Genomic DNA, 13,034 nt, shown 5'->3' on the forward strand with positions numbered 1-13,034 from the left:
CAACACCAACAGATGGCAGACACAGACGGGAAGAGATCACACGCAACTACTTTTAAGTGAGTAATGAGACACAGACAGGTGGAGTATGCACCCAGAGTAGTTTAATTTTGTCACTACGCAGGTTGCTAAAGCACAATTGTGCAACTTAAATTATATACATTCAATGGTGTCAGTCCTGGGTCACTTCCCCATTAACTGAATTACTCATTTTCGTCCACGCCTACCAGTGCCAGATGTTTGTGGCTGGCTGTCTTCACTTGCCGTTTGGGTTGTTGCCTCACCGTGGTGCCTGCTGCTCCTCCGTGTCTCTACAAGGGGGCTTGCCATGCTGCTCCTACTTGTGCTCCCTTCACTCTCTGGCACATCCAGAGCAGCAGTTTGAGGAGTTTGTGCATTTATCAGCACCTCAACAGCACTGGTCAGACTAGCAATGCCGCTAGAAACCTCATTACTATTTTGGGTGAGTCCCTCCTGCATGTTTATGCATCTCCTGCATAGCAGGGAAGTTTCCGTGGCCAGGCGGTTGATGGCTTTGTTTTGTTGCTGCGCACGCTGCTTCACCTTGATGCAATTTCCTGATCAAGTTTGGTGCACAGAAGCTGCACCGATTGTGACATATCTTGCATCCCTGCAGCCATCTCCTTGTTGACATCAACTAGTTCTCTGATGCCCTTCCCTATGTCTTCCATATTGTTGTTTAGGTTCCTCATTAGGCGTTGGACAGACATGATGGCCTTTCCCTGCATCCTTTGGATTTTCACCATGCTCCCCTCCAGGCCACGGAACACAGTGGGACCCTCCACACATGCAGCTACACTTTTTTCTCGGAGCCTACGGCGTCTGGTAGCAGTACGGGACACCTTTGCACTGGACTGCAGTGTGGCAGAGCTACCTTCCCCAGGCAAGGTGTGTGTGTCTTCCCCCTCCATGTCACCAGCTGATGACTCCATTTCCAATAGTGGGGCAACAACATGCCTCCTGCTCTGTTGTGCGGCAGGTGTTGTCACAGGCAGTGATGCTGGCATTTCTGGGGATGACATTAACAGAGGGGATTGTGTACGTTCTTGGGACGCCTGCAACTCTGGAGCCATTTCTGTGTCTTGGGATGGTGGCTGTGTACTTGGTGCACCTGTGTCCTCTGATACATTCTGTGCACTTGGACCTGACTCCTGACTCTCATCCCTCTCTGGTGCCGTGCCTTCAGTCTCCCGGGAACGCCTGCGAGATGTCTCACCTGTGGACATATGAGCGCACATTAGCTAAGCGCTACTGCCTCACAGCCACTAAAATTAAATCATTTTCACTTGAACAATGTACATGTTGCCTGCACTTCCTTCTGTCTGGAATCATTTCCCTAACTTGCTGGTTGCTATGCTGTATGACATTGTCTTTCATTTACTGACTACATATCCCATGATGCATTGCTCCTGTATAGTGCTAGCTGTACTGGACTGGGGTTCACTTAGCCACATAGGGTAAAGGGAAGGATGATGGCGTGGGATGGATTGCTGTGAATGCGTCTTACCTTTTCTGCTGGCAGCTCTGGCTGAGCTGTCTACTTCTCCTAGTCCGCAGACGCTTTCAGGTTCTATGGTTGAGCTCACCATCTCCTCCAGGTCAGTAAGGGGGGTGCTGGGTTCTTCCCTCCACCAGTATTGCTTGCCTGCTTGTGGTGTTCACCAAATTTTTTTTGTCAGGCTCCTGAGGTCGTACCACCTCTTTTTGAGGTCCTCTATATCTCTAGGAGTCACTCCAACTGCATTTACTTTATCTTAAATATCCAGCCAAATTTTCCTTTTGGCAGATTCAGCCACAGTGAGGGAATGCCTGCCAAACAGTTTTTGGTGCTCCTTCACCACCTCCTCAACAAGGACCTGCAGCTCCATGCTGCTGAATTTTAGTTTCCTCTTCCTCTCTGGCTGATCTTTGTCTGTGCTGCTTGCCATTTTTCGAATTTAAAAGTGCACAAAACTCTTTCTGCTGCTCAGGGACTCAACTCAGCTCCAACTGCCTCTCCAGAAGCTTCTAATTAGTTGCAGCTGCCTGTGTAGCCACTTCCTGGTAGGGAGGGGGAGGGTGGTGGCACCTGATTGGCTGCCTGATTCAGTTTCACTTTTCTTTGCTATCGGATTCGGTATTTACCGAATCGGAATTTACCGAATCGGTATTTCCCATTCATTCCTATGGGCCAAAAGGCCCATAGGAATGAATGGGGGATACCGATTCGATATTTAAATACCGAATGACCGATTCCGATTTTTACCGAATCGGTAAAAAATCCTCATTTTTACCTACATTGCATTTACCGACTCATAAATACCGAATCGGTAAAATTTGGTATTAAAGAGTCGGTAAAATGCAATTACCCACATCTAGCCCTTAGTCCTGTCTGGGAGGTGGTCACCCCTCCCTGTGACAGGAACCCTATTGTCCTGCCTTTCACTGCTCGAGCTTGGCTCAGCAGCCGGATGGCAGAATCGTGTCTCTGGTCGGCATCAGCCAGAGTTTAATGTCTGGGACTAGAAGACTGGTCACAGGAGTACTGAGGGCCTCCCGGAGAAGCTTTACAATGCATGGAATCATACCTCGAACACCGTTAATGGTGTTGGGTTATGACTCCAACATGTTTGAAACCAAAAAACGGGGGTGACCATGAAAGCAGATCCACCTTTCCTACAAAGGCATTATTCTGATAGTGTATTAAACAATGTATAACATTTACTGCCACACAATGATGTCCTGTATGTGATCAGGGCCACTGGAATTTTGCAGCATGGGTGCACCAAATTATGTGGTAGGATTTACCAGATTATGCCACAAGAAAAGGCAAATGTTGTTGTATAAAGTAGCACCTTTTTTGCTAGTATTACTTAATTATTTTGACACTTTTTCACATGGTAGTATTGTCTGAAGACAGGCTTCACCTCATTAGTACCAATTTAGCAAGCAATTACAGAAATAAGCAACTGAAAGATGACCAGTTACCCTTTGGGAGCGGCTTTCACTGCGCGCAAACACAGCACCACTTTTTTAGTAACTTTTGATACGTATGACCTTAAAACAAAATAGTTTTTGTTAAAATCTGCAGATTATATTGCAGCTGGTGGTTTATGTGGCAAATGTAGTAAATCAATCATTTTTCGAAAAATGCCACAGCTGCAGAATCGCATCATTCCTTTGGTCCGGTATAAAATAAAACAAGAACTTCCAAAAATACATATTAGTAACAGGTCAGCAGACTAATGCAGGATTCTTTTTAAAAGTCCATTAAAAGGACACTTTCCAAAACCTAACATCCTTACATTACCTCAAAAAGATAAAAAAAATGTAATCATGATGCTTCAAGTGACTCCATAAGTTAAATCTCTTTAGACCCCCTCCTTCCAACAATCTAGGATGGTTGTTTTTAATAAAAAGTATGGGAGCAGTTTTTGTCAAATTAAAAACAAAAGGAGACTTTAGTCCTCATACACCTTGCCATCTTTGGCCTCTGCTTACTTGCATATGTCCTTTCAGGTGAGTTGAGAGAATGGAAGTTAGGAGACTGAAAGGGTCATATTCATAGGCCTGATCATCTAGACCCCTGGGGTCTCTGGGTAATTGCACAGGAAAAAGAGGAAAGTAGTGAATACCATGGATAGCGTCAAAAAGATGGCCCTAAAGAGGCAGCCCTATGCCAAAATAAATGTTTTCATTTATAAATGAGACAGCTTCCCCCCTTCCTCAGAGAGATGCCCTAAAGTAGGTGTTGAGAAATGAAGGCAATATTTTAATTTTTTAATGGACATCACTACCATTAGTGCAGCAGTTGGGACAATGGTGTGAGGGGCCACTGTGCCCCAATGATGGGTATGGTATTAGCGCAAATGAGTGGGAAGCTAGTTTCTGTATTAGCATTGGGGCCAAGATTACAAGAAATGGGGGGGGGGGGGGGATATTTTCCCCCTTTTTCCGAAACAAAGGGGCAGAGAATCTGCTTTGGTTCTTGGGCCTAGAAATAATGGCCAGTGGAATGAGTAGAAGAGTAGGCATCATTGGTGCTGCAGGTCCAGTGGCACCAGGACCTTGAAGTGAGTACCCAACCATTTTTGGGCTACATGTCTGGCATTAAGTTATTGATATAATGCAACTGGTAACTTATTCCCCCTCCCGGAACAGACTGACTTAGCAGAGGGGCGAGGGACTGACAGAATCACATCAACTACCTTCCCTGGAAGCTGAAAGGAACTCAGAGTGTCCCGTTCATTCTCCATGCATTAAGGTGTAATCCATGGAGATTAGGGTGCAGGGCCTTACTCTCTGATGGGGAGAGGTCCGCTTTGAGTAGGAGACAAAGGAGAGCACATAGGGAGGGATGCAGGAAGTCCATCACCACACCCTTCTCGGTCAGTCTATGGCGATGAGAATAGCTTGGGTCGGGTCCTGTTGAATTTTTCCCAGAATCCAAGGAATCAAGAACATGGGAGGAAAAGCATAGTGAAGCAGAAACATCCACTTCAACTTAAACAGGTCCCCTAAAGCTCCCTGCAATAGTTGCCAGAGGCACAGAACTTCGGGCAATGGGGGCTTGCTGTGAGTGGCAAACAGATGTATTTGAGCAGTGGCAGATAGGTCACAGACGTCCTAAACGACCTCTGGGTGGAAACGCCACTCGTGGTTGGAAGACGAAGCCAGTTAAGTCTGTCAGCACTGGCACAGTGAACCTAGTATATAGTTGGTTAGCAGCCATAGCTTCTGAAGATACACCCAAGTCTAGAGCCTTAACACTTCTCGACAGGGAAGGGGAGATCCCACTCCTCCCTGATAACTGAGGTACCACAACGTGGTTGTGCTGTCCTCCAAGACCTGAACAGGCTGGTTACGAAGGGATGTGGGGTGACCAGAGGACTATGACTTCCAGATCCCTCAGAGGCATGCCCCACCAGAAGGTGGATGAGTCTGCCACCACCGTGTTCCATGGGCTGCCCAAATTCCATCGAGCAACCCCACTGCTGAAATCATTGCACTGGCTACCTGTGAGGGAGCGGGCCTTATTTAAACTAGGTTGCCTCACCTTCCAGGCTAGGATGGGCACTGCCCCCAAGTTTATATGCTCAGCCATCAAACCCTACCTGCCGGGCAGAGAACTCCGCTCTACCCACATGGCACTCCTGGTCACACCTCGCTTTAAGAAAAAGAAAGCAGGTGGGGCGAAATTTGCGGTCCTTGCACCTGTCTTCTGGAACTCCCTCCCCATGACACCCAGATCTGCAACCTCCTATTTGGAGTTCCGGAAGAATATAAAAACCTTCCTTTTTTCCAGAGCTTTTGCTGCCTAACCTGCCCCTCTTGCTGCTGTTGCTAGTAGTAGCTCCTATAGCGCCATGAAACCGCTGGGTATATGCTACAGGTGAGATATGCATAAACAAAAGGAATCCACTGGATTGAGTTCGGTGATCCCTACAGTGGTGGGGAGCAACCAGTGTTGTTTAAATACCCCTCACACACCAAAAGGCCCCTTGGTGTCATGCTTCATCATCGGGGTCTTCGCAAACCTCTACGGAATGCGGCGTGCTGCGACTCACGACTACGTAGGAGCACTGAAAGTGAACTATGTGTTGGTGTGTGTGGGGTGGTAGAATGTGAGTGGTGAGGTGAAGGTGAAAGCTAAAAAATACCTGGCTCGTAGGAAAACAAAAACTTTATTGAGTCCTCGGCTGGTATCATTAAAAAGTGCAAGCGAGGTTGTTCTCTACTGGTTAGGGTAAGGCAACCTCAAAAGTGCGTCAACATGTTTCGGAGTAGAGTACTCCTTCTTCAGGACAAGGATGTGCATTAGTTATCCTCACCTTACTCACATGTATATGTAGATGTCAAAGTGTGCTCTACAAAAATAATTTATGGTGAAATGTACCTATCTGTTTTATTAAAGGTCAAAATCCGTTGCGCCCAATTGGCGATATACTGGACCTGTGAATGAACAAAAGGTTATATAAACCATAGTGTAAAATACATGTTTATGAAAAACTGTGTAAATACACAGAAGGGTAACACGGAACCAAAAATAAGGTCCAGGAACCCTGGGAAAGAAAATGGAAAAACACAAACAAACACATAGACTAGGACACACATTAATTGTCTATGAAGATCTCCATCTGGTTCCATAAGATGAAAAAAACGGAATTAATATCACATAGTTATCCACAGATGTACATTGCTTACTTATAGTAATGGGCTAAGTAGCCTCATGAGCCAAGAGCGTGGTATTGGGGGTCTTCTGTTCTGCCCAATGTGGCAACCTATGAGGTGTTAAAGAAACAAAGTTTTAGGATCAAAAGCAGTCGATCCTGATACTGATTCAAGCAAAACATACATCCCAACACACACACTCACGGTTACAGCATGGCCTGGTTAGCTCTCATCCCCTCAACGCGGCTCCGACGAAGTGTTGGTCCAGTTAGAAACAAACCCCTTTTATAGTGCCTCAAAGGTTACTGATTATCCCTTAATTGGAAAAGGAAAAGGCCCAAACATGGGCATAACCCTGAAGTTCTAACCCGGTTCTGCGCGGGCTTACTGGGTGTGTGCAAAGTAACCAGAGTATGTGCGAAGGTGAGACACTAACCGCAAGCGCATGCGCAAAGCGGTAGTGTCTGCGAAGACGTTCAGGCTGCAGGAGGGAGTTAGCAGCCACTCGCGCATGCGCGAGTGAGACGTCCCGGTTTTTTGCCTATATTAATCAGGGTCTATTTTGGGAGCGTTACGAGCGCAGCAAATGCAAGCACATGCAATTGGAAAGGGTTAGTTAGAACTTGCCAGCGTTCTCGATAGAGAGTAATGTTTAAATACAGACGTTCTATCAATTATGTGGGCATGAGCACTCATGTTAACAGTGAGATAAAGATATTTTTACCTCTTAATTTATGATGTTCAAGGATAGGTGAATAGTCAATAGTCTGCTATCAACGTAGTTGGCTCCATGGAATAGAGTCATTTAGCCCTGTTGCATCCGAGCCCAAGCGAAAAACCCATCTCTGTTCTTTTTCAAATAGGCCCCTTTCTGACGGCAGTTGCTCAATTACAGTCCAATGTATCTCATTCACACAGTGCTGTGCCTCTAGAAAATGTGATGCCATTTTCGTTGTCTGTTTCCTGCACCTTACATTGCTTTTGTGTTCATTAATTCTGGTTTTTACAGCACGCGTTGTCATCCCCACGTACTCTTTTCCACATGGGCATGTAATTAGGTACACAACGTTCCTGCTATTACAGTTTGTGAAAGCACGTTGTTCCCATCTGGTGCCGTTTCTGAAGGTGAGAGTGAGACTATTTTCAGTGAGGTGGCAGCTATTACAATTGCCACATGGATAGTGCCCATGAAGACCTTGCAATCTAGTTTGCTGGATCACTTTGGTGCGTGGTCTTGTGTGCACCAAGATATCTTTTAAGTTTCTTCCTCTCCTGTGAGCGAATAGGGGTTTTTCTAGATTTAGACTTCCGCTTGTCAGAATCCGCCAATGTTTATTTACCAGTTTGGAAATCTGGTTTGAGATGGAACTGTACGTCGTCACACAGACTGTTCTGTTTCCTGCCTCTTCTTTTTGGTTAATGTCTTCCAGGAGGGCTTCCCGATTATTATTGCGGGCCCTTTTCATCGCTTGTTTTATGATCCTGTCGGGATATCTTCTTTGTTTAATACCGATACTCCCATTAAAACATCTGTCTCCTGTTCCGGCCCCATTCTCCCGCAGTTATTTCTAGCTCTCAGGTCCGGAACATTATATCTTTCATTAAGTCGGGCTCTGCCTTAGACCCCTGCCCCTTAAAAGTCCTGCTTCCGGTTATTGAAGCGGTTCTGCCGGCTATCACTGCAATTTGTAATTCCATGTTTAGCACAGGCATATACCCAGATGCCTTAAAAAAAAACCTTATCAAACCGCTGCTCAAGAAACCAAATCTTGATATGGAAGACTTAAAAAGTTACCGCCCTATCGCCTGCCTCCCTGCCCTGGCGAAAATTGTCGAAAAAGCTCTACATCTTCAACTATCAGCTTTCATCGAGGAACATAATCTACTCGATGAATCTCAGTTCCGCTTTCGCCAATACCATGGTACAGAGACAGCCTTGGTTAAAGCGGCGGATGATGTAAGATCCATCCGGGATGCTGGAGGTACAGCAGTCTTGATTCTGCTTGATCTGTCGGCGGCTTTCGACACTGTCGATCATACCATCTTGATCGACCGTGTCGAGGGCATGGGAATCCGACATAATGCCAAAAAACCTCTGGCCTCTTTTCTGACGGACAGGACCCAGGTGGTTACTATTGGATCTTTCCACTCATCCTCCCTGTCACTGCCATGTGGAGTGCCTCAAGGCTCATCCCTTAGTCCGACACTATTTAACATTTACGTGTCGGACCTTGCCAACGTTATTCGTGCACATGGGATGAGCCTGACCTCCTACGCAGATGACACCCAGCTGGTCCTCGCCGTCAGGAAGGATGGCCATAAAACAGCAAATGCTTTTAATCTGGGTATGCAGGCAATAGGGAACTGGATGGCCGCCAATTGTTTGAAATTAAATTCTGACAAATCTGAAGTAGTCATTTTCGGACACTTGACCCCAGAATGGTCCTCCCTTTGGTGGCCGTTATCACTGGGTTCCCCGCCCAAACCAGTCAGTAAGGTGAGGAACCTGGGAGTCATGTTCGACGACCGTCTTACCTTTCTCCCTCATGCCAATCAGATCACTTCCTCTGCCTTTCATAAATTACGACTGCTAAACATTTTTTTGCCATTCCTCCCTGAGACAGCTGGTAAAACCTTGGTTAGTGCCTTGGTACTGTCTACATTAGATTACTGCAATGCACTATTTTTAAACGCTCAAGAAAGAGTACTAAATAAAATGCAGATTATTCAAAATGCCGCCGCAAGGTTACTAGGAAGAATTCCCAAACACCAATCTGCATCAGAAACCATTAGAAATCTTCATTGGCTCCCTATTAGAAATAGAATCAAATTCAAAACCCTCTGTATAGTGTACAAGGCTCTGCTCAACATGGGACCAGCTTTTTTCACCGAAAATCTTACTCCCTACTGTCCCCCCAGAACCCTACGTTCCTCTAGTTCACAAGAACTTGTGGTACCCCGTACCAAAACTGTTTCATGGGGTGACAGAAGATTTCTAGTGTCAGCGCCCAAACTTTGGAACAATCTGCCGCACTCGATTAAAACAAGCCCTACACTCTGGTCTTTCCGCAAACAACTTAAGACCTGGCTTTTTAATCTGTAAACTCGGTATCCCTCTCTTTGGTTAAACACTGCAGATACTTTAGCGCAGAGATGCCTTTGGGCCTTCGCTTGCGCTTTATAAAAGCTCAAATAAATAAAATAAAAAATAAAATAAACATCATCAATTAAGAGTTAAAAATATCTTTATCTCACTGTTAACATGAGTGCTCATGCCCACATAATTGATAGAACGTCTGTATTTAAACATTACTCTCTATCGAGAACGCTGGCAGGTTCTAACTAACCCTTTCCAATTGCATGTGCTTGCATTTGCTGCGCTCGTAACGCTCCCAAAATAGACCCTGATTAATATAGGCAAAAAAACGGGACTTCTCACTTACGCATGCGCGAGTGGCTGCTAACTCCCTCCTGCAGCCGGAACGTCTTCGCAGACACTACCGCTTTGCGCATGCGCTTGCGGTTAGTGTCTCACCTTCGCACATACTCTGTTTACTTTGCACACACCCAGTAAGCCCGCGCAGAACCGGGTTAGAACTTCAGGGTTATGCCCATGTTTGGGCCTTTTCCTTTTCCAATTAAGGGATAATCAGTAACCTTTGAGGCACTATAAAAGGGGTTTGTTTCTAACTGGACCGACACTTCGTCGGAGCCGCGTTGAGGGGATGAGAGCTAACCAGGCCATGGTGTAACCGTGAGTGTGTGTGTTGGGATGTATGTTTTGCTTAAATCAGTATCAGGATCGACTGCTTTTGATCCTAAAACTCGGTTTCTTTAACACCTCATAGGTTGCCACATTGGGCAGAACAGAAGACCCCCAATACCACGCTCTTGGCTCATGAGGCTACTTAGCCCATTACTATAAGTAAGCAATGTACATCTGTGGATAACTATGTCATATTAATTCCGTTTTTTTCATCTTATGGAACCAGATGGAGATCTTCATAGACAATTAATGTGTGTCCTAGTCTATGTGTTTGTTTGTGTTTTTCCATTTTCTTTCCCAGGGTTCCTGGACCTTATTTTTGGTTCCGTGTTACCCTTCTGTGTATTTACACAGTTTTTCATAAACATGTATTTTATACTATGGTTTATATAACCTTTTGTTCATTCACAGGTCCAGTATATCGCCAATTGGGCGCAACGGATTTTGACCTTTAATAAAACAGATAGGTACATTTCACCATAAAAATTTTTTGTAGAGCACACTTAGACATCTACATATACATGTGAGTAAGGTGAGGATAACTAGTGCACATCCTTGTCCTGAAGAAGGAGTCCTCTACTCCGAAACATGTTGACGCACTTTTGAGGTTGCCTTACCCTAACCAGTAGAGAACAACCTCGCTTGCACTTTTTAATGATACCAGCCGAGGACTCAATAAAGTTTTTGTTTTCCTACGAGCCAGGTATTTTTTAGCTTTCACCTTCACCTCACCACTCACATTCTACCACCCCACACACACCAACACATAGTTCACTTTCAGTGCTCCTACGTAGTCGTGAGTCGCAGCACGCCGCATTCCGTAGAGGTTTGCGAAGACCCCGATGATGAAGCATGACACCAAGGGGCCTTTTGGTGTGTGAGGGGTATTTAAACAACACTGGTTGCTCCCCACCACTGTAGGGATCACCGAACTCAATCCAGTGGATTCCTTTTGTTTATGCATATTACCAGGGGAGACAGAATCCACTTCTTCCTCTCCCTCCCCCCTTTTGTTTATTACAGGTGAGATATGGACATACTGAAAACCCAATTGGAACAGCAATGAAGTCATCATGTGCACATGGTGTGAGACCTTCCGAGGCAAACTGGCTTTCAGCAGTCACTCACGCAGGAATAGCAAAACTGCAATCCTCAATCATCAGCTTGGGGAAGACTTGAGATGCCAAAGTCAATCCAAAGAGAAGGAACATGAACTGGTTATGAGTAAAACTTACCACAAAACACAGGTGCTTCCTGTCTGATGCAGGGTAGGTATATGAAAGTACATAATCTGCAGATCAAGGGACAACATCCACTCTTGCACATCCAGGACTAGAAAACTTGTGCCAGGCAAAGCATTCTTAACTTCTGCTTGCACATGTACCATTTCAGGAACCTGATGTCTAGGATCAGAGGAAGAGCACCATCCTTCACAGGAATCAGGAAGTACCAATAGTAGCACCCCTGCTCAAATTCCTGCTTCAGTGCTTCCTTCTGCTGTAGAATCTGTAGATGGGCTCCTGGAGAAAAGGATTTTTGGGGAGGGATGGCAGGATATTGCTGCAGGAAGGGTAGGGTAAACTTGTTTTCTAAGATTTGTAGGAACCATTGTCCGCAGTAATGGCCTGCCAGGTTCATCAAAAAGAGGACCTTCACCCTTCCACCAGAATCACATGCTCTTTCATATAGAAACTACTGACTTCCCTTGTGGAGGAGAAGGAGGAGGGAGAGGAAGAAGAACTGTCAGCTGTGTCCCTTGACTCTACCTCTGTACTGATGGAAGAGTGGATTCTGTTGCTGTTGACCAGCTAGTGTAAATTTGTTCTGTCTATACTGAAAGCCTCTGCCGAAGGCTTTCAATCTCTGAAAGGTGAGATCTCGAGATCTCTCCATGGATCTCCCTGCCTTGAAGTGTTCAAGCCCTGCGTCTGCCTTTTGACTCAAAAGCAGCTTTCCATAAAACACCATATTAATTGAAGTTTTCAGCACATCTACAAAGGAAATAGCAGAGGACAGTAAGGAATGCCTCCTCAGGCTAACAGACAAGCTAATGGTATTGGCAATACAGATGGCCTGCACTGATGATGTGACAGGACTGTCCTGTCCATCACAGGCTACTTCTTTGAAATATCCCCTAAGATGTTCAGTAGATTATGGACTCCCAATTTAGCCATGTCCCAGAGAGCGTGGGAGTAGTATCTCAGGCAGTCGTTCACATTTCTCAAACAATATATGGTATTAAGTTATGGGTTCACGGCGTGGGTCACGCAGTGGTGATCTTAACTATAAGATTTGGTTAACAGAATAAGTGGGGGAAAGTACCACAGGGGGTGTTGTTGTAATAGTATTGATGAACACATGTTTTTAGAAGGCCAGGGGATGTGATTTTCAGTTCGGCACGGTAACTTAAGGAACAGGGGCGAAGTTTGTCACGGATTGACACAGTGATAATTATTCTTTAAATAGCATGTTCTCGTTGAGTATAAATGAGAAACAAGTAAGGCAGTTCCAGTGAAAATCAAATAGAATATTTATGTGTCCTATTTTTTGTTGCAGTTACCCCTTACACAGGGATAGAGAAGCCGAAATGCATTGGGTTTAAAACATGGGGCCAAGGAGGATGACATGTTAATTCAAACGTGACACTGATAAGGCAAGGAGGGCATGCAAATGGCATTTAAAACAGTGAAAATGTGAATTAACGCAACCTTTGGAGTGAAGTGAAATAAACTAAGACATGGAATAAATGGATTACACCACAAATTTTGTTTGTTGGGAGGAAAGAGTTTCTCTGTTCAGGCTGTACAACTGAGTGACACACAAGGACCTGTCACATACATTCTGTCTAATCTATTTGTGATTTTTGGGACAGACCACGCCTCAGTTAACACGCCACAACATAACTAAAATGAGCCAGAAATAGCATATACGTAATGAGGTGTGTATTCAACGACTATGCTCAGTGTATTTTATAATATGTCCCGATGGTAGTTTGCCCCCGAAAGAAAAAATTGTAAACAATAGAGTAAAAATTGAAAAAATGGAGTAGCATTTCAAAGGCAGCAAAAGTACATTGAGTCTCCAGAATGGAGCCCATGTC

At 45.1% G+C, this 13,034-nt stretch overlaps 1 protein-coding gene across 3 annotated transcripts in view; it reads right to left on the reverse strand.

Moving 5' to 3' along the window:
* DNAH17 (dynein axonemal heavy chain 17) overlaps positions 1–13,034 on the reverse strand; it is a 12,633,448-nt gene that overhangs the window by 12,132,175 nt on the left and 488,239 nt on the right. The window lies entirely within an intron of this gene.

This window comes from Lissotriton helveticus, chromosome 7 (genome assembly GCF_964261635.1).
Source record: "Lissotriton helveticus chromosome 7, aLisHel1.1, whole genome shotgun sequence".
NCBI lineage: Eukaryota > Metazoa > Chordata > Amphibia > Caudata > Salamandridae > Lissotriton > Lissotriton helveticus.